This window comes from Scyliorhinus torazame, chromosome 17 (assembly GCF_047496885.1).
Source record: "Scyliorhinus torazame isolate Kashiwa2021f chromosome 17, sScyTor2.1, whole genome shotgun sequence".
Taxonomy (NCBI): domain Eukaryota; kingdom Metazoa; phylum Chordata; class Chondrichthyes; order Carcharhiniformes; family Scyliorhinidae; genus Scyliorhinus; species Scyliorhinus torazame.
This window is the reverse complement of record NC_092723.1, coordinates 54,206,161-54,228,132: the sequence shown is the minus strand read 5'-3', so window position 1 is coordinate 54,228,132 and position 21,972 is coordinate 54,206,161. Positions and strand designations below refer to the sequence as shown.

The 21,972-nt window shown below is 46.1% G+C and overlaps 1 pseudogene; it reads right to left on the bottom strand.

The window, feature by feature from the left end:
- The window catches only part of LOC140393461 (peptidyl-prolyl cis-trans isomerase B-like), a 138,430-nt pseudogene extending 117,691 nt beyond the window's left edge, over positions 1-20,739 (bottom strand).
- Positions 20,740-21,972: the final 1,233 nt, after the last annotated feature.

Genomic DNA, 21,972 nt, shown 5'->3' with positions numbered 1-21,972 from the left:
CAGTTCCTTCACGACAGGAAAGTCTGGAATGGTGTGAGGAGGTTTTCTGTTATTATGTTCATCATTGCACAATGTTTAAGGTAATGCTCCACCCACTGTTCCATCTGCTTTCTAGGTTCAGCGATGGCTATCCCTGTCTTGGACTTGAAACGGGCTAATTTGTGTGCCGCTGGGGCTGTTGCTTTCTTGGTCTCTTCATAGAACCCCTGATTCAGCAGCAGATTGTAATACTGTTGCAGAGTTTCAACCAGCATTGATTGGAGCACTGCCAAAATGTCTGCTGCCATTTGATTCTGGCAGCTCTGAGAGCATCGAGATTTTGATTTCTGGGGGGCCTGATCAAGGATGTTGAGGTGAAAGAGCCTGATCGAGGATGTTGAGGAATTTATTGGTCCTCTCAGTATCAGTGGTATGGCAAGTGTTGATCCAATGAAATGAAAATCGCTTATTGTCACAAGTAGGCTTCAAATTAAGTTACTGTGAAAAGCCCCTAGTCGCCACATTCCGGCACCTGTTCGGGGAGGCTGGTACGGGAATTGAACCGTGCTGCTGGTCTGCCTTGGTCTGCTTTCAAAGCCAGCGATTTAGCCCTGTGCTAAACCAGCCCCAAGGACAACCTTTTCTGTTGGAGTGGTGTAGTTTCTTGGTCTGAAGCCTGATATTTCTACACATCAGGAGTGGTCAATGTCACAGTCAGCACAGTGATAGTTATGAGTGATGAGGGCACTGTTTAAGGGTGGTGTGTCCTGTGATGAGATCTAGCTGTGCCTGTGGAATAATCTCGGACATCTCCAGGACAACTTGCAGCATAGCTTGGTTTAGAAGTAGCTGTTCATCACAGTGTCCATGGTAACAGCATCAGCTCCAGCAATCTCTGTCCATTTTCATTTATCTTGCTGTTTGCATAGAGCGCTATGCAGGTTTTCCAAGCTGTGTAGTCGGTACTCACCCTTGCATTGAATCCCCGGGAAACTGCAGCCTCTTAGTGCTGTTAATTCTGCTGAGGGTGCCGTTAAGTGCCTCATCGAATTGATCCTTGACATCTGCGGTGGTGGTGAGTGTTGAGGATCAGGTTAACTAGGCCCATGCATGTCGACACGTCAAGAGTAGGATGTCTTTGTGTTTTTTGTGGTGGCTTTAACCATCGTGAATAGAGTGCTTTTTGCTATGCTATGAAATTCACTCCTTGCCTCTTGGTTTTCCCTGTCAGAAAAAAGTGTAGTGTTTTTCTTTTAGGAATCCACTTTGAGCCTAGTTTCTTGCAGCCAGTCATGTCCATATTGATCAGTAAGTTCTTTGTCGATCACAGCTGTTTTGCATGCGTCAACTTGCAGAAGGTCATCAGGATGCTGGGTCCTTACATTCCAGTTTGCAATGCAAAAGACACATGTCTTCTTTGTTCAGTTTGTCTTGCCTGGGGCATAGATTAGTAAACCACCTGTCGAGATGACTCTCTCAACTCTAAGCTGGCTGTGTTGGGGCAGCGGGTAACTGACTGAAGACTGCGGAGCTTGAGACCAGCGGTAACTATTAAATGCATTTGAATGGCCAGCACGGTGGCGCAGTGGGTTAGGCCTGCTGCCTCACGGTGCCGAGGTCCCAGGTTCGATCCCAGCTCTGGGTCACTGTCCGTGTGGAGCTTGCACGTTCTCCCCGTGTTTACATGGGTTTCGCCCCCACAACCCAAATATGTGCAGGCTAGGTGGATTGGCCACGCTAAATTGCCCCTCAATTGGAAAAAAAATGATAATTGGTTACTCTAAATTTATAAGGAAAAAAAAAGCGTTTCAATGATCTCTCCCGCTACTGGAAGTAACGCCTGGCACTTATGCTTTACGCGAATCGAGCAAGAACTTATATCCGGTAACTTTCTTCCTGGGCGAAGACAATGTAAACCATGAAGCTGGAGTGCCGTCTCCATGACACATGCCTGGGAAAACAGTATTGAGACCCTGAGTTGCCTAGGTATCAGGGCCTCCACTCTCAGAATTACTGAAATTGTCCAAAGGGAATAATGAAAGTAGTACTGTTTGGTACCTGCTGTGCTACAGGAGTTGCCAGAAAGCTGCCTGACAGATAACAGATTACCACCTATGAGACTCCACTCTGGATTTTCTGTCAGGGTTTACTCCCTTAGCCTTCTTCTCTCCCAAGACACCCACAAGGCAGTGGGGCTATTTACCCATAGCTGCTTCATGGGCCTGTATGCCATGCCACTGGGGAATAACTGGCCTCCTCTGAGATCCCTGTAGTTTAGCCTGGATCTGTGAGGTATCCAGTTTATCCATGTCGTCATGCGGAGGCACTACAGAGGGCTTGATGATGAAGAGACCACGTACTGACAGGAGAAACTTTCACAATTGGCTATCTGTCCACAATAGTTGTACGGTTAGACAGTGATGAGAGGTGAATGCAGGAGGTTACAAGCAGACTAACCCCTACACACCAACTATTACACTAACAAACTTGTGACATCACATCAACTGGAGAGTGTGCTGTACATCCTTTGTAATCCTACATAAATCTTCCTGTTAACTCTGTTTCTCTCTCCACAGATGCCGTCAGACTGGCTGAGTATTTCCAGCATTTTCTGTTTCTATTATCAACAAAGCTTTGTTGTGTGAAGATATCAAGGCGAACCTTTAACTTCCACATTAGAGAAACTAATAACGACAGCAGTGATAAATGTACATTTTCAGCCAACAGCTATCTCCCATTTAAATTCTGTTGCTAACTAGATCCCTTCAATGATAGTTAGCTGCAGTTTATTTAATCTGACATCCTAATCAGACATTTCCACCACGCTAGTGTTTATGCTATGCTCGATGTTCCTCTCATCTTTCCTTATCTAAACATACCGATAGAACCATCAATTTCCTTCTCTTTTATATGGTTGTCTAGCTTCCCCTTATGTATCATGTTCTTCATTTCAGGCATTCACTGTGGTAACGAGTTCCACATTCTTACTGTATTTTCATAGTGATTTTCCTTGTTTTCCTCTGTAAATACAGGATGACAGGCGTGCCTGTCAATGTGTTTCCGTGATGTGCCTCCTTTCACATGTTTAGTGCTATATATAACTGCACAGACAGGATAGACACTGGACAACTCCTTTGCTTTTGCACCTGGCTTCACTCTTCACCTTTCCCTCTTGATTGCCTCTTCATATTCGATTTATTCTCCCAAGTGCACTGTGGCTGGATATGAAGAATTTGGGGACAACCTATTAATCTCTCTCTTCTACTATTGTGGATATTGATTGTAAGGCAGTGACTGTTCAACATTATTTTTGCTACACTATTGTTCCTCTGACAGCAGTGAGGTTCTTAAAGTCAGTTAATGTAAGAGGGACAGGCAGCCTAATAGATTTCCACCCTGCACTTGATCTCCCTCACTGTTGTCAAACATTTTCCTTCTTATTCGCTAAATTCATGCCACAAACGAAGAGGAACATCTGGGGCGGTATCCCCCCCCCCCCCCCACGCTAGGTGGGAGAATCGCCGGGGCACCGCGCGAGTCGCACCACGTCACCCCGACACCCGCACACGATTCTCCCACCCCCCCAAACCAGCGCCGCGAAAATCGTGCTGGGCCGCTCGGAGAATCGCCGCTTGCCGTTTGTGCTACGACACGACAGGTTCCCGCCGGCGCCATCCACACCAGGTCGCTGCCGGCGGGAACTGTGCTGGAAAGCTGGGGGCGGAGGGGGGGGGGGAGGGGGGTTCCTTCGCCGGGGGGGGCCTCCGTTGGGGTCTGGCCCGCGATCGGGGCCCACCGATCGGCGGGCTGGCCTCTCTAAAGGAGGACCTCCTTTCCTCTGCCGCCCCGCAAGATCCATCCGCCATCTTCTTGCGGGGCGGCCTTGGGGAGGACGGCAACCATGCAAGCGTAGGGTGGCGCCGGCCAACCCGCGCATGCGCAGATGACGTCATTTACACGATGCCGGCCACGTCATTTATGCGGCGCCGCTTTTTACGCGGCGCCAAGGCCCAGTGCGCGTAAAAGACGCGACCCCGCTCCTAGCCTCCCGGGGACGGGAGAATAGGGGGCTGGGAGCGGGCTCCGACGCCGGAGTGAAACACTCCGGTTTTCACTCCGGCGTCGGGACTTTGTCTCCCTTTGGGAGAATCATGCCCATGGACATTGGAAATAGGAGCACGCACCTTCAACCCGCTCTGCCATTCAACTAAAATATAGCTGATGTTCTATTTCAACACCGGTTTCCCACACTATTCTCATATCCCTTGAAATCTTTACTATCTAGTAATCTATTGGTCTCTGTCTTAAATTGACTAAATGGCTGAGGCTCCATAGTCCTTCTGGGATTCAGAATTCCAAAGGCTCACTGCTCTCCGGATGCAGAAATTCCTCCTCATCTCAATCCTAAATGGCCAATCGAAAATGAAATGAAATGAAATGAAAAATTGAAAATCGCTTATTGTCACAAGTAGGCAGATTCAGCCGCAGATTGTAATACTGTTGCAGAGTTTCAACCAGCATTGATTGGAGCACTGCCAAAATGTCTGCTGCCATTTGATTCTGGCAGCTCTGAGAGCATTGAGATTTTGATTTCTGGGGGCCTGGTTGAAGTTTGAGAGCTCTCCTCTTGATTGCAGTAAGTGCCTCCATTTCAGTCCAATAAGTCTCAAGTCTCACAGCATTCTCTTTTCCCATAAGTACTGGATTCTGAATGAAAGCCGGTGTCAGGCAGATGATCCCACTTTGACACCAGATTTTGGCCTTGGTTGGAAGTGCCTGATCGAGGATGTTGAGGAATTTATTTGTCCTCTCAGTATCAGTGGTATGGCAAGTGTTGATCCAATGAAATGAAAATCGTTTATTGTCACAAGTAGGCTTCAAATAAAGTTACTGTGAAAAGCTCCTAGTCGCCACATACCGGTGCCTGTTCAGGGAGGCTGGTACAGGAATTGAACCATGCTGCTGGCTTGCCTTGGTCTGTTTTCAAAGCCAGCGAATTAGCCCTGTGCTAAGCCAGCCCCAATCTATTATTCTAAGACTTTGTCCCCTGGTTCTAAAGCCCACTCCCCTCACGCCCCAGACAGGGGAAGCATCCGACGTGTATCTACCCTGTAGAGCCATAAAATAATTATGTATGCTTTAATAAGATCATCTCTCATTCTTCTAAATTCTAGAGAATATAGGCCTAATTTCCTTCATCTCTCTTGCTATGACAATCCCATCATCCTCGGAATCAGGGTAGTGAACCTATGCTGCACTCCCTCTGTGGCATGTATATTCTTAAGGTGAGGGGACAAAAACTGTGCCCAAGACTCCAGGTGTGGTCTTACAAAAGCTCAATATATTTTCAGCAAGACTTTTTCTCTCTAAACTCAAATTCTCTTGCAATAAAGGCCAACATATTTTTTACTTTATTAATTCAAAGAATGTGGGATTCGCTGGCTAGGCCAACCCTAATTGCCCATGAGAAGGTGGTGGTGAGCTGCCCATGAGAAGGTGGTGGTTAAATCCTGTTGTCCATGTGGTGAATGGGAGGGATTTTGACCCAGTGACAGTGAAGGGACAGACCTATAGTTCCAAGTCAGGATGGTGAGTGGTTTGGAGGGGAACGTATAGATGATGGTGTTCCCATGTATCACCTGCCCTTATCCTTCTAGATGGTAGTGGTCACGCGTTAGGAAAGTGCTTCTTAAGGAACCTTGGTGAGTTCCTGTAGTACATCTTGTAAATGGCACACTTTGCTGCCACTGCTCATCAATGGTAGAGGGAGTGAATGTTTGTGGAAGGTGTGCCAATCAAGCGGGCTGCTTTGTCCTGCATGGTGTCGCGCTTCTAGAGATGTTGGAGCTGCACTCATCCAGGCAAGTGGGGAGAATATTCCATGAGACTCCTGACCTGTGCCTTGGAGATGATGGACAGGCTTTGTCTAATCGGGAGGTGAGTTACTCACCACAGGATTCCAAGCATCTGACCTGCTCTTGTAACCATAGTGTTTATAAGACTGGTCCAGTTGAGTTTCAGGTCAGTGGTAACCCCCAGGATGTTGATAGTGGGGGACTCGATTATGGCAATGCCATTGATGGTCAAAGGGCAATGGTTAGATTGTCTCTTGTTGGAAATGATCATTGCCTGGCACTTGCGTGGCACAAATGTTCTTTTCAGCCCAAGCCTGGATATTGTTGCGGTCTTGCTGTAGTTTAACATGGATTGATTCAGCATCTGAGGAGTTGCAAATGGTTTTGAACATTGTGCAATAATCAGCTTCTGACCTTATGATGGAGGGAAGGTCATTGATGAAGCAGCTGAAGATGACTGGCTCTAGGGCACTCCCCTGATGATCTCCCATATTGGTATCCTGGAACTGAGATAACTGACCTCCAACAAACACAACCATCTTCGTTTGTGGCAGATATGACTCAAACCTGTGGAGAATTTTCCCGCTGAATCATTTTTCTGAGGCTCCTTGATGTCACACTCGGTCGAATGCGGCCTTAATGTCAAGTGCAGTTACCATCGCCTTATGTCTGGTGTTTTGTTTATTTGTCCATGTTTGAACCAAAACTTTAATGCGGCCAGGAGCTGGTGGAACCCACAGTGGAGCCCTGGTGGAATCCACAGCTGTACCTGCACGTTAGCATTCAGTAAATTATGAACAAAAACATCTAGAACCCTGCCATATTTTGCCCACTCACAACTCATATTCCCACCTCGTTTTGTGTCAGCAGCAAGCTTGGAAATATTACATTTGGTTCCCACCTTCAAATCATTGATAGAGATTGTGGATAGCTGCGGCCGAAGAACTGATCCTTGTGGTACTCCCATTAATCACAGCCTATCAACCTGAAAATAGCCATTTATTCCTATTCTGTTTTCTGGCCTTTAACAAATTCTCAATACATTCCAGTATATAGCTCTTGTGTGGGATCAAAGCAAAAATCTTCTGAAAATCCAAACACACCACATCCACTGGTTCCCCTTTATCTATTTTGTAAATTACATGCGCAAAAATGGATTTCAAATGTCAAACATGAGTTCCCTTTCATAAATCCATGTTCACTTTTCTCAAACATAGAACATAGAAAATACAGCACAGAACAGGCCCTTCGGCCCACGATGTTGTGCCGAACCTTTGTCCTAGATTAATCATAGATTATCATTGAATTTACAGTGCAGAAGGAGGCCATTCGGCCCTTTGAGTCTGCACAGGCTCCTGGAAAGAGCACCCTACCCAAACTCAACACCTCCACCCAACACCAAGGGCAATTTTGGACATTAAGGGCAATTTATCATTGGCCAATTCACCTAACCTGCACATCTTTGGACTGTGGGAGGAAACCCGAGCACCCGGAGGAAACCCACGCAGACACGGGGAGGACGTGCAGACTCCGCACAGACAGTGACCCAAGCCGGAATCGAACCTGGGACCCTGGAGCTGTGAAGCATTGTGCTATCCACAATGCTACCGTGCTGCCCTTAAGAACAAATAAATCTACACTATATCATTTTACCGTAATCAATGTACCTATCCAATAGCTGCTTGAAGGTCCCTAATGTTTCCGACTCAACTACTTCCACAGGCAGTGCATTCCATGCCCCCACTACTCTCTGGGTAAAGAACGTACCTCTGATATCCCTCCTATATCTTCCACCTTTCACCTTAAATTTATGTCCCCTTATAATGGTTTGTTCCACCCGGGGAAAAAGTCTCTGACTGTCTACTCTATCTATTCCCCTGATCATCTTATAAACCTCTATCAAGTCGCCCCTCATCCTTCTCCGTTCTAATGAGAAAAAGCCTAGCACCCTCAACCTTTCCTCGTAAGACCTACTCTCCATTCCAGGCAACATCCTGGTAAATCTTCTTTGCACCTTTTCCAAAGCTTCCACATCCTTCCTAAAATGAGGCGACCAGAACTGTACACAGTACTCGAAATGTGGCCTTACCAAAGTTTTGTACAGCTGCATCATCACCTCACGGCTCTTAAATTCAATCCCTCTGTTAATGAACGCGAGCACACCATCGGCCTTCTTCACAGCTCTATCCACTTGAGTGGCAAATTTCAAAGATGTATGAACATAGACCCAAAGATCTCTCTGCTCCTCCACATTGCCAAGAACTCTACCGTTAACCGTGTATTCCGCATTCATATTTGTCCTTCCAAAATGGACAACCTCACACTTTTCAGGGTTAAACTCCATCTGCCACTTCTCAGCCCAGCTCTGCATCCTATCTATGTCTCTTTGCAGCCGACAACAGCCCTCCTCACTATCCACAACTCCACCAATCTTCGTATCGTCTGCAAATTTACTGACCCACCCTTCAACTCCCTCATCCAAGTCATTAATGAAAATCACAAACAGCAGAGGACCCAGAACTGATCCCTGCGGCACGCCACTGGTAACTGGGATCCAGGCTGAATATTTACCATCCACCACCACTCTCTGACTTCTATCGGTTAGCCAGTTCGTTATCCAACTGGCCAAATTTCCCACTATCCCATGCCTCCTTACGTTCTGCATAAGCCTACCATGGGGAACCTTATCAAATGCCTTACTAAAATCCATGTACACTACATCCACTGCTTTACCTTCATCCACATGCTTGGTCACCTCCTCAAAGAATTCAATAAGACTTGTAAGGCAAGACCTACCCCTCACAAATCCGTGCTGACTATCCCTAATCAAGCAGTGTCTTTCCAGATGCTCAGAAATCCTATCCTTCAGTACCCTTTCCATTACTTTGCCTACCACCGAAGTAAGACTAACTGGCCTGTAATTCCCAGGGTTATCCCTAGTCCCTTTTTTGAACAGGGGCACGACATTCGCCACTCTCCAATCCCCTGGTACCACCCCTGTTGACAGTGAGGATGAAAAGATCATTGCCAACGGCTCTGCAATTTCATCTCTTGCTTCCCATAGAATCCTTGGATATATCCCGTCAGACCCGGGGGACTTGTCTATCCTCAGGTTTTTCAAAATGCCCAACACTTCTTCCTTCCTAACAAGTATTTCCTCGAGCTTACCAATCTGTTTCACACTGTCCTCTCCAACAATATCGCCCCTCTCATTTGTAAATACAGAAGAAAAGTACTCGTTCAAGACCGCTCCTATCTCTTCAGACTCAATACACAATCTCCCGCTACTGTCCTTGATCGGACCTACCCTCGCTCTAGTCATTCTCATATTTCTCACATATGTGTAAAAGGCCTTGGGGTTTTCCTTGATCCTACCCGCCAAAGATTGTTCATGCCCTCTCTTAGCTCTCCTAATCCCTTTCTTCAGTTCCCTCCTGGCTATCTTGTATCCCTCCAATGCCCTGTCTGAACCTTGTTTCCTCAGCCTTACATAAGTCTCCTTTTTCCTCTTAACAAGACATTCAACCTCTCTTGTCAACCATGGTTCCCTCACTCGACCATCTCTTCCCTGCCTGACAGGGACATACATATCAAGGACACGTAGCACCTGTTCCTTGAACAAGTTCCACATTTCACTTGTGTCCTTCCCTGACAGCCTATGTTCCCAACTTATGCACTTCAATTCTTGTCTGACAACATCGTATTTACCCTTCCCCCAATTGTAAACCTTGCCCTGTTGCACGTACCTATCCCTCTCCATTACTAAAGTGAAAGTCACAGAATTGTGGTCACTATCTCCAAAATGCTCCCCCACTAACAAATCTATCACTTGCCCTGGTTCATTACCCAGTACTAAATCCAATATTGCCCCTCCTCTGGTCGGACAATCTACATACTGTGTTAGAAAAGCTTCCTGGACACACTGCACAAACACCACCCCATCCAAACTATTTGATCTAAAGAGTTTCCACTCAATATTTGGGAAGTTAAAGTCGCCCATGACTACTACCCTATGACTTCTGCACCTTTCCAAAATCTGTTTCCCAATCTGTTCCTCCACATCTCTGCTACTATTGGGGGGCCTATAGAAAACTCCTAACAAGGTGACTGCTCCTTTCCTATTTCTGACTTCAACCCATACTACCTCAATAGGGTGATACTCCTCGAACTGCCTTTCTGCAGCTGTTATACTATCTCTAATTAATAATGCCACCCCCCCACCTCTTTTACCACCCTCCCTAATCTTATTGAAACATCTATAACCAGGGACCTCCAACAACCATTTCTGCCCCTCTTCTATCCAAGTTTCCGTGATGGCCACCACATCGTAGTCCCAAGTACCGATCCATGCCTTAAGTTCACCCACCTTATTCCTGATGCTTCTTGCGTTGAAGTATACACACTTCAACCCATCTCCGTGCCTGCAAGTACTCTCCTTTGTCAGTGTTCCCTTCCCCACTGCCTCACTACATGCTTTGGCGTCCTGAATATCGGCTACCTTAGTTGCTGGACTACAAATCCGGTTCCCATTCCCCTGCCAAATTAGTTTAAACTAAACCTACCATTATTTTTCTAAGTGTCCAGTTATCAAATCCTTTATGGTAGATTCTAGCATTTTCCTTATTACCGATGCCAGCTCAACGGGTGTGCTGTTCTCCTTTTTCTCTCTCCTTTCTTTCTTAAATAGTGAGGTTACATTTGCTACTTTTCAATTTGCAAGGTCCTTTCCAGAATCTATACAGTTTTGAAAGATGATCACCAAATGCATCAACAATCTCTACAGCCATGTCTTGCATCACTCTGGGATGTAGATCATCGGGTCCAGGGAATTTATCAATGTTCAATCCCATTAATTTTTTCAGTGTTACTTCTTCACTACTACTAATTTCTTTCCGTTTCTCATTCTCATTTGCCCCTTGGTTCTCTAGTATTATTGTATCTTCCTCTGAAGACAAATACAAAGTATTTGTTTAGTTTCTCTGTCATTTTCTTATTCCATATTATACATTCATCCGTAAAAGGCCCACAACTGTCTTTACTAATCGTTTCCTTTTTATACACCTATAGAAGCCTTTACTGTCCATTTTTCTGTGTCTCGTTCATTTAATTTCTGGTTCTATTTTTTCTTTCTTTATTGTTTCTTGGGCTTCCTTTGCTGAATTCTAAAATGCTCCTAATCCTCAGGCTTACTACTTTTTGGCACCATCATAAGCCTCTATCTTTGTTCTTTGATCTGTATAACCTCTCTTGCTGGCCATGGTGGGATCATCTTTCTTGCCAGGTATTTGCCCCAAAGGAATGTAAATTTGTTGTAAATTAATTCTTTAAGAGCTAGCCATTAACTGTCTAACTTACCTTTCGATATAGTTTACGAATTTGCCACAGCAAATTTAGTCGTCATATCTCATCGTTTCCCTCATTTGGATTTAAGGCATTAGTATGAAATTGAACTACATCACTTTCAAACTTAATATAAAATTCTATCATATTATGGTCGCTATTTCCTAGAGGCTCCTTCATAACAAGCTTATTAATGGACCTTTTCTCATTGCACGTTATTAGATCTAAAATAGCCTCTTCTCTAGTTGGATCCTCAATTTACAGTTCTAGAAAACCTTCTTGTGTACATTCAGAATTGACCCTCGTTTAGATTGAAGTGCCCCCATGATTACTGTATTACACTTGATACACACTTGTAATTTCCTGATGTATACTCTGCCCTAAATTACCAGTACTGTTGGTGGTCTACAAGAAATTCCTACCCTTTGCTGCTTCTTAGCTCCAACCAAACTAATTCAACATCTTGATCTTCTGATCTAAAATTCTCTCTCAGTAATGTACTCAACTCAACCTTTATTAACAGCACTACCCCAACTCTTTTCCCTTTCACCTATCCTTCCTAAATGTTGAATACCCTTAAACATACAGTATCCAGCCTTGATCACCTTGCAGCCATGTTGCCGTAATGGCAATTAAGCCAAACCATTTTACTTCCATTTGTGCCGTCACTTCATCCACTTTTTTTGAGTGCTGTGTGTATTGAAATAGTGCCTTTACTTCGGTCTTCTCTTTTCTTCTGCAACATCAAGCCTTATATTCTGGTGCACTCTTACATTTGTACACACTGACGCTTCCTGAGACACATATCCTAACTTATTTTATTTTTACATTGCTTTCTTGTCTTATCTTCTCTCTTTCATTGATAACATCTTCACACATTTGATCCTTCACCTTGACTATTTAGCTTAAAGCCCATTCTATCACCCGAGACATAACTCGCCAGAACATTGGTCTTGACACTATTCAGGTAAAGAATGTCCGTACAGTACAGCTGTGACTTTCCCCATTATATGTGCGAGGGCCCCTTGAATAATAACCCATTAATTTTTTTATTTGGTTACGGGTGTCGTTGGTTAGGCCAGCATTTATTACCCATCCTTAGTTGCCCTTCAGAAAGTGGTGGTGAGTTGCCTTCTTGAACCGCTGCAGTCCTTGAGGTGCAGGTACACCCATTATGCTCTTAGGGAGGGAGGGAGTTCCAGGGTGTTGTATCAGTGACAATGATATATTTCCAAGTCAGGGTGGTGAGTGACTTGGAGGGGAACCTCCAGGTGGTGGGTTTTCCCATTATCTGCTGCTCTTGTCCTTCTAGATGGTAGTGGCCTTTGGTTTGGAAAGTGTTGTCGAAGGAACCTTGAGTTACTACAGTGTATCTTGTAGATGGTACACAGGGCTGCCAATGTTCGTCTGTGGTGGAGGGTTTGAATGTTTGTGGAAGGAGGAGCAATCAAGCAGGCTGTTTTTTCCTGGATGGTGCCGAGCTTCTTGAGTGTTGTTGGAACTGCACTCATCCAGGCAAGTGGAGAACATTTCATTACACTCCTGACTTGTGCCTTGTAGATGGTGGACAGGCTTTGGGGGGGTCAGGAGGTGAGTTGCTCGCCGTAGGATTCATAGCCTTTGACCTGCCCTGGTAGCCAATATTAATATGGTTAATCTAGTTCAGTTTCTGATCAATGGTAACCCCAGGATGTTGATTGTGGGGGATTCAGCGATGGTAATGCCATTGAATGTCATAGGGTGGTTCTATCCTTCCTTGTAGGAGATGGTCATTGCCTGGCACCTGTGGCACGAATGTAACTTACCAGTTGTCATCCCAAGCCTGGATATTGTCCAGGTCTTGCTGCATTTGGACATGGACTGCATCATTATCTGAAGCGTCGCGAATGGTGCTGTACACTGTGCAGTAATCCACAAACATCCCATCTTCTGACCTTATGATGGAAGGGAGGTCATTGATGAAGCAGCTGAAGATGGTTGGGCCTAGGACATTACGTCAGGAACTCCTGCAGTGATGTCCTGGAGTTGAGATGATTGATCTTCAACCACCACAATCATCTTTCTTTGTGCCAGGTATGACTCCAACCAGTGGAGAGTTTCCCCCCTGATTACCATAGTGTATTTTAGATTATGGCCATGGCTTAATCGGGAGACTGAATCCCTACTGAAGGCCCGGTCTGAGGCGTCCAAGTCAGGCAACTTCATACAAGCAATCCAGGTATGATCTCTCCAAAGTCATCCGGGATGCTAAGAAACAATATCAGACCAAGTTAGAGTCACAGACTCGAGTCACAGACTCTCGTCGGTTGTGGCAATGCCTAAACGCCACAACGGGCTATAAAGCGAAGCCGAGCAGAATCTCGGGCAGCAGCGCACCCCTCCCTGATGAACACTCTGCATTCTATGCTCGGTTCGAGCAGGAAACCAGCAAATCACTGTTGATTGCCCCAGCCACCCTGGGTACACCCATACCCACCATCACAGCTTCCAAAGTCAGATTGACTTTCCTGAAATGAACCCTCGGAAGGCGATGGGTCTAGACGGGGTCCCTGGTCGTGCACTAGAATCCTGCGCGTACCAGATGTCAGATATGTTCGTGGACATCTTCAACCTCTCCCTACTCCGGTCCGAAGTCTCCACCATCTTCAAGAAGACCACCATCGTACCGGTGCCAAAGAAGAATCAGGCAACATACCTCAATGATTACCATCTAATGGCCCTGACATCAATCGTAATGAAGTGCTTCGAGAGGTTAGTCATGGGCCACATCAACTCCATATTCCCAGAATGCCTTGATCCACTGCAATTCACATCCCGCCGTAACCGGTCCACAGCAAACGCCATCTCCCTGGCTCTACATTCATCCTTGGAGCATCTCGACAACAAAGAATCCAACATCAGACTCCTATTTATTGACGACAGCTCCGCCTTCAACACCATAATCCCAGCCAAGGTCAAATCAAAGCTCAAAAACTAGGACTTGGCTCCTCACTCTGCAACTGGATCCTCAGTTTTCTGACCCACAGACCACAATCAGTAAGAATAAACAACAACACCTCCTTCATGATAGTCCTCAATACCGGGGCCCCAAAGGCAGCGTACTTAATCCCCTACTATACTCCCACTACATGCATGACTGCATGGCAAAACCTGGCTCCAACTACAACTACAGGCTTGCTGATGACATGACTGTAGTGGGTCGGATCTCGAACAACGACAAATCAAAATACAGGAGGGAGATAGAGAACCTAGTGGAGTGGTGTAACAACAACAATCTCTCCCTCAATGCCAGCAAAACTAAGAGCTGGGCATTGACTTCAGGAAGCAAAGAATTGTGCACATCTCTGTCTACATCAACGGGGCCGAGGTTGAGATGGTTGACAGCTTAAAATTCCTAGCTGTGCACATTACCAAAAATCTGTCCTGGTCCACCCATGTTGACGCTACAACCAAGAAAGCACAACAGCATCTATACTTCTTCATGAAACGAAGGAAATTCAGCATGTCCACATTGACTCTTACCACAGATGCACCATAGAAAGCATCCTATCTGGTTGCATCACTGCCTGGTATGGCAACTGCTTGGCCCAAGACCACAAGAAACTGCAGTCGATAGCACGATTTAATACAATCCATAACACAAACCCGCCTCCCATCTATTGACTCTATCTACACCTCCTGCTGCCTTGGGAAAGTGGGCACCATAATCAAAGACCTCTCCCACCTGGCTTACTCACTCTTCCAACTTCTTCCATCGGGCAGGAGATACAAAAGTCTTGAGAACATGCACAAACAGATTCAAAAACCACTTCATAGATATCATAGAATTTACAGTGCAGAAGGAGGCCATTCGGCCCATCAAGTCTGCACCAGCCTTTGGAAAGATTACCCCACTTAAGCCCACGCCTCCACCCTATCTCCATAACCCAGTATCACAGTAACCCCACCCAACCTTTTTTTTGGACACTAAGAGCAATTTATCATGGCCAATCCACCTAACCTGCACATCTTTGGACTGTGGGAGGAAACCGGAGCACCCGGAGGAAACCCACGCAGACACAGGGAGAACGTGCAGACTCTTCACAGACAGTGACCCAAGCCGGGAATCGATCCTGGGACCCTGGAGCTGTGAAGCAACTGTGCTAACCACTGTGCTACCGTGCTGTCCTTCTTCCCACTGTTACCAGACCCCTAAATTACTCTCTGGGGAGACGGTGGCATGGTAGTATTGTCACTGGACTAGTAAACCAGAGACCTAGAATAATGCTCTGGGGACCAAGGTTCAAATCCGGCAGATGGTGAAATTTGAATTTGGACTGATATGATTACCACTGCACTCCTGTATGCTTCACCCGATGCCTGTGTCTATGTATTTACATTGTGTACCTTGTGTTGCCCTATTACATATTTTATTTTCATGGATTAAATGATCTGTTTGAGCTGCACACAGAAAATTACTTTTCACTGTACCTCGGTACACGTGAAAATAAATAAATGCAATTCAAGATGCCTGTCTCCGGGTCCTCCTCAGTCCCCCTTATTTAGGTGCCACTACCTTCCTTCTCCTGCTCCTCTCTCCCACTCCTTTACTTGTTCCAGTTTGTCTCCAATTCCTCCTCTTCCACTCTTTTAGATGTTGTTCTCTGCTCTGGGTTCTACTATATTCCACTCTATTGGATGCTGCGGTATGTCTTTGGGTCCTTCTCTCTCCTGCTCTTTAGAAGCTGCTGCTTGACTCTGGGTCCTCCTCTCTCCCGCTCTTTTAGATACCGCTGTCTGTCTCTGGGTCCTCCTCTCTGCCTCTCTATTAGACGCTGCTGTCTGTCTCTGGATTCTCCTCGCTCCCCCTCTTTTAGATGCAAATGTCTGTCTCTGGGTCCTCCACTCTCCTTCCCTAGGTCCTTCACTCTCCCGCTATTTTTAGTGCAGCTGTCTGTCTCCAGATCTTCCCCTCTCCCACTTTTTTTAAATGCTGATCTGTCTCTGGGTTTTCCCCTCTCCCTCTCTTTTAGATGCTGCTGTCTCTGGGTCTTCCTCTCTTCCCCCTCATTTAGATGCTGCTGCCTGTGCCTGGGTCCTCCTCTCTCCCCCTTGTTTAGATGCTGCTGCCTGTCTCTGGGTCCTCCTCTCTCCCCCTCGTTTAGATGCTGCTGCCTGTCTCTGGGTCCTCCTCTCTCCCCCTCGTTAGATGCTGCTGCCTGTCTCTGGGTCCTCCTCTCTCCCCCTCGTTAGATGCTGCTGCCTGTCTCTGGGTCCTCCTCTGTCACGCTCTGATCTCCAGACTGCAAGTTGCTCTCTCTGAGCCAACGGTTATTGGAAGTGTTGGAGATGGATGTTGCACATGAAATCCTCCTGGGCCACGGTTGTTACTGGAAAATTGAAGACAGCAAATTGAATGTTCACAAAGGTTAGTAGAGTTGGATTAGTTGTTTTGTTTGATTTCCGCGTGAACAGTTTAGTGAAGAAGATTTTCTGAGGTTCAGTGGTAGAGGGAAGATAATATTTGTGATTTTTGGTGAGTTGGATTCACTGGTTGGATGAATTATTCACTGACTGTCCAGTGAAAAAGGGGATGAATTGGTTGCCTCCTTCCTACCACTTCTCTTTTTACTTATTTTCCTACTCAACGTATCTCTGGTGAAGAAGGCTGTGTCTTTGTGTCGGTGAGGCAATAGCCGACCTTGAGTTATCATGACATGTGCTCCAGCAAGTGTTGCATGGCTCCAGGGTAGTCCAGACAGCAGAGGAGTTTCTTTCTCTATTCGTTCATAGAATGTGGGCATCGCTGATGAGGTCAGCATTTGTTACTCATCCCTAATTGTCCTTGAAGCTGAATGGCTTGATGGGCCATTTCCGAGGCCAGTCAAGAGTCAATGACCGCGCTATACATCTGGGAGTCAGGTGTGCACCTGACCTGGGCAGATTTCCTTCTTTTAAATACATGAGTGAACCAGATAGGCCTCTACTACAAGCAGCAATATTTGCATTGATGACCATTGCTGGGTCTTTATATTCTAGATTTATTTGCTGATTTCAGAATGCCACTAGCTGTCCTGGTTCCAGGCTACCTGCATGATGTGCTGAGTGTGACGAATGCAGGATTTTCGATATATTGGAGTATAAACATTTTGCAAATTTAAGGGTTAAAAGGCTGGATTAGAGTGTGTTTGACTGCTTAGTCATGTTTTAAAAATAATCCTGTTTTGCAAGACCAGAAAGCTTTTAGGAGTCAGAGGTGAAATTGAACGAGTAAAAACATGGGCTAGTAAATTGAACGTGTAAAAACCTGGGCTAGTGCACTGGGGCGTTAATTTGATATTGATTTGATTTGACTTATTGTCACATGTACCGAAGTACAGTAAAAAGTATTTTTTGCGCCCGAGGAACGTGTACAGTAGACACAAGAATAATCAACAGAGAACATTGACAAATGGTACATCGACAAAACAGTGATTGGTTACAGTGCGGAACAAGGGGGCAAACAAAGCAAATACATGGGCAAGAGCAGCAAGGGCATCGTGAATAGTGTTCTTAGAGGGAACAGATCAGTCCGAGGGGGAGTCTTTGAGGAGTCTTGTAGCTGTGGGGAAGAAGCTGTTCCTATGTCTGGATGTGCGAGTCTTCAGACTTCTGTACCTTCTGCCTGATGGAAGGGTCTGGAAGAAGGCAATGCCTGGGTGTGAATGGTCTCTGATAATGTTGTCTACCTTCCTGAGGCAGCGAGAGATGTATACTGAATCAATGTGGGAGTGGAAGTGTGTGTGATGCATTGGGCTGAGTTCACCACAGTCTGCAGTTTCTTGCGATCTTGGACCGAGCAGTTGCCATACCAGGCTGTGATGCAGCCGGATAGGATGATCTCTATCGCACATCTGTAGAAGTTTGTGAGAGTCGATGCAGACATGCCAAATTTCTTTTGCTTCCGTAGGAAGTAGAGACATCGTTGGGCTTTCTTGACTGTTGCAGCAACGTGAGTGGACCAGGCAGACTGTTGATAATGGTGACCCCCAGGAACTTGTTTCCAGCCTGGGGAGATAAGGCATTCAGACATTTTGAAAAAGCTTTTGAGTTGAGTTCTGATCTGGCTAACACTGAGTCCACAAGTAAGGTCTTTTGCTCTCAGTAGCAGTGTTTAAAAAGATCAATAGTATTTAAAGCTGTGCAGACTTGTCTGAGGACAATGGGAAGCTGAAACAAACCAGTTGAAACAGATTTTTGAAGACATTCAGCCAGAGATTTCAGGGGTTCTAACTGGAGCAAAATCTGATCAGGAAAGCAAGAATTACTGTGCCATTGAAGATGTAGGATGGATTGAGAGCTGTATGTTTTTTTGTTTTTTAATTGGGAATAGAGATGGTAATTAAGGGTATTATATTGTTTAAAGAGTAATTGTAAGCTATTTTCATATGTGAGGTTTAATACTGTGTTAATAATAAAGTTTTTTGTTATAAAAATACCAAATCTCTATTTTTTTCATGCAATCACTCCTGGAGCAACTAAAATATTCGGGTTTCAGTCCAGTCAGGGATCATAATATGAGCATGGTTGACACTCTGAACCTTTCACAATTACAGTACATCTCTAAATTTAGGTGGGGCACCTGCAAAGTCATGTGTGTGCAGTTGATGGCACCTTCCGCCATGGGAAGATGGTAGGGATGTCTCCTGATCAGGCCTGAAAGGATCCTGACTCAAGGAAATTTAAGGTCTGTGGTGATTGTCCCTTTAAGAGCAAAACAGCAGAGTAAGGGTCACCTGGCTTGGGGGACCCTTTGGGACTCAATGTATAATTGCCCGGGAGTGGAGTCCCCTCTTAGGCAGGCAGCATGTAGGGAGCGAGGTGCAGCCATGAGGCTGCTGTTTTCTTATTAATAAATCCTTTTTGTGTTCACAAATGAAATCTGTGAAAGTGCATCATTGCAGGGCCGCACTCCTCTTTCCAGGCTGTCTTTTCCCTGCTCTGAGACAACAGGCATGCCTGCAAGACTGGCCGATTTCCTGGGCATATCCTTTGTGAAATAGAGGCATTGCCCACATTGTTTCTATCTAATGGGGAACAAAAGCAACTGCCCCCTGAAGACCTTGGGTGGATGCAACCTGATTAGTGCCTGCTCTGTCTCTTCCTCCTTCCTCTGCAAGCCTCGCATCTGCTATGGTGTTCTACTTAGTATCCCTGTCACATTGCAGGCCAATGGTGATGTTAACTACATTCACCATGACTGTGGGCAAGTGTCTGAGCAGAATCCTTAAAGTCAGAACCAAGATCTTAATCAGGCATCTCTCCACTCCCTGTCAATTCCATTAATGTTAAATAGCAGCAGAACAATGAGAAGCCCTTCCACAAACTTAAATAAAATCAATAGAAATCAATTAGCAACTAACCAAATCATCATCTATGTTCCATCTAGACGTCAACAAATCACCCTTCTGCAATTCTTTTGGGCCTATCTTAGTGCTTCTACTCACTGCTGTCCCATTGGTTGTAACATGGCTAGTGTAAAGCTGCTGACTTTCAGCAGTGAAGACTTTAAATGGCCCCTCGACCCCACCTGGCCCTCAGAGGCCCGACTTGAACTGCAGATTGGCATGGGTGCCAGCAGTCTTGGCTGACAGGGAACAACAAGGACACAGGTGGGTTGCGAATGGTGAGAGGGTGAGTGCTGTGATCTGGAGACGGGTCAACAGGGTTATGCTTCCCAGAGTCACACTGCCCCTCTCCCACGTGGTGCCTCAGCAATCCTACTAATCTGTTAGTGAACAGAGGTCATCGACTGCGTGAGGACGTGTAGGTCTGAAGGAAACCCCAGGAACATCTGATTCTGCTCATGGTACAGCCTCTCCATGAGAGTCACCATACTTTTAATTAAGGAGGCTGCGCACCCAGTGCCCACTGTCAACGTAGTGCTCAAGTTCCGCAGGGGCTCCTCTGTGACAGATACCATGGAACATGAACCCTACAAGATCATCGTTAGATCTCCTTGGGCACCCCACAATACATCCAGCATCTGCCGCCTGGTGGATGACTCCAGAGACTCACCAAGATTCAGGATGGTCCTGGTCTCTGACTGCCAATGCCCTGGGCAAACTCTCTCTCCGCAGCTATCACTGAGTGTGATATGCCATCGCCACGCGTTCAAAACTGAGCTAACGCGCTATAGCCCACCGAGTGCCTGTAACTGGACTGGTGTTGGTGCAGCCAGCATATGTGGCAAGTGTGCCTCCTTTAGTGGTTTCCTCTCGGGTGTCAAGGCGTCTCCTTTGGATGACGCTTCTGAGGGACAAACAGATTATGTTCTCCAGCATGACAATAGCTTGTCTCAGTGGTCACATGTTTCATGGTGGCCAATCTATAGGAAGTCTGGATTTGCTCTTCTCATTGGAGATGTCACAATTCAGTCCGTCCTGAACATTTCCCTAGTCTCTCATCTACCCAGTGAACTCTGACCATCATCCGACACCCTTGCCTCTCCGATACTTGAGGACCCGGCTCCTCGCTTGCCTTCCAAGTCCAGGATATTCATCTCAAACATGGACAGTATCAAGATGTTGGGCATCTCATCACCCATTCATGTGCGCGTTATGACTTGTCTTCTGAACATGAAAAAGTGCATTCATAAGTCCAACATTTACCTGCTGCACCATTCCAGGCTCACAAGCCTCCCCCCAGAAGAGCCAGCTTCAAGTGCCCTCCAGACTGGGACTCCTCACCCATCCTCATGAGGTGAATGGCTAAATCGCTCCCTCTTGGCATGCACAGAGGTACTTGCCCTTTGCCACTCTGCATCTTTGACCTCTGAGTGCCACTACTTACACCCGCCCTCCACAATATCGATTCTCAGCTCTATGCCAAGTTGGCACTCTGTCTTGCAGAGGAAGATCATTGAAACATTTCTGACACTGGATCGATGTGCGGCACAGCACATCTTTCCTGCTCACCTGAGCAGCCACCTCCAAGCAGGCCTCCTTTGTCTGGTGGGGTGGCTTCCTCTGTCCATCCTTCAGCATGAGTATTTCACCCCAGGTACTCAGTACCTCCACTAGAACTGTAAGTTGCCATCTGTGAATTGGTGGGCTGAGTGCCCACCAGCTTTGGCAGTGCACTGGATACTGAGGCTATCACTTGTGCCAAAGTTTCCACTTTATTGTCCACAGATCCATTGGGATCCTGCCAAAACCCTAGCAGCCTTTAGGGAGCTGACTGGCTTGCTTTACACCCCTTCCAAGTCACCATGTAACCCAACACGCACCATACTCCAGCCCCGCCACCAGTGTTGCACCAATGTCCGGTTGTATTTCACATTGTCCAACCTTAATTGGCCAGACAATGTGAAGTCACATTGTTCCGACATTCACGGGCAGGAGTGGACACCATAGCTGCCTCCAGAGCCACCAATCACACGCGCTTGATGAGGGAAAAATTCAGGTTCTACAATATACAAACGTGGCAAGACATTAATGTGTGGCTCAAGAGGGGACCTTGACCTTTATGTAAATGTTGGAAAACATGCTGTTGTTTTCTATGTTTCAACTAGTGATAGTAATGCGGATGGCAAAAATGTGAAATGGCAGAGAATGGCTGATGTCAGCAGACATGTGAGACTCAGGTCGTCTGTAAAAGGGAAAAAATAAGAAACATCTGTGGGGGGCCAAGGCTCTGATTTTGGATAACTAAGTTTATCTTGGCCCTGTCATGCCAACAAGAGACAACTGTAGCCTGATATAGTGTGAGAGGCGTATCTGGACAGGATACAAGAGAGAGAATCTTCGGCATTGTTGGCATACCTCAAGAGAAGGTGAGA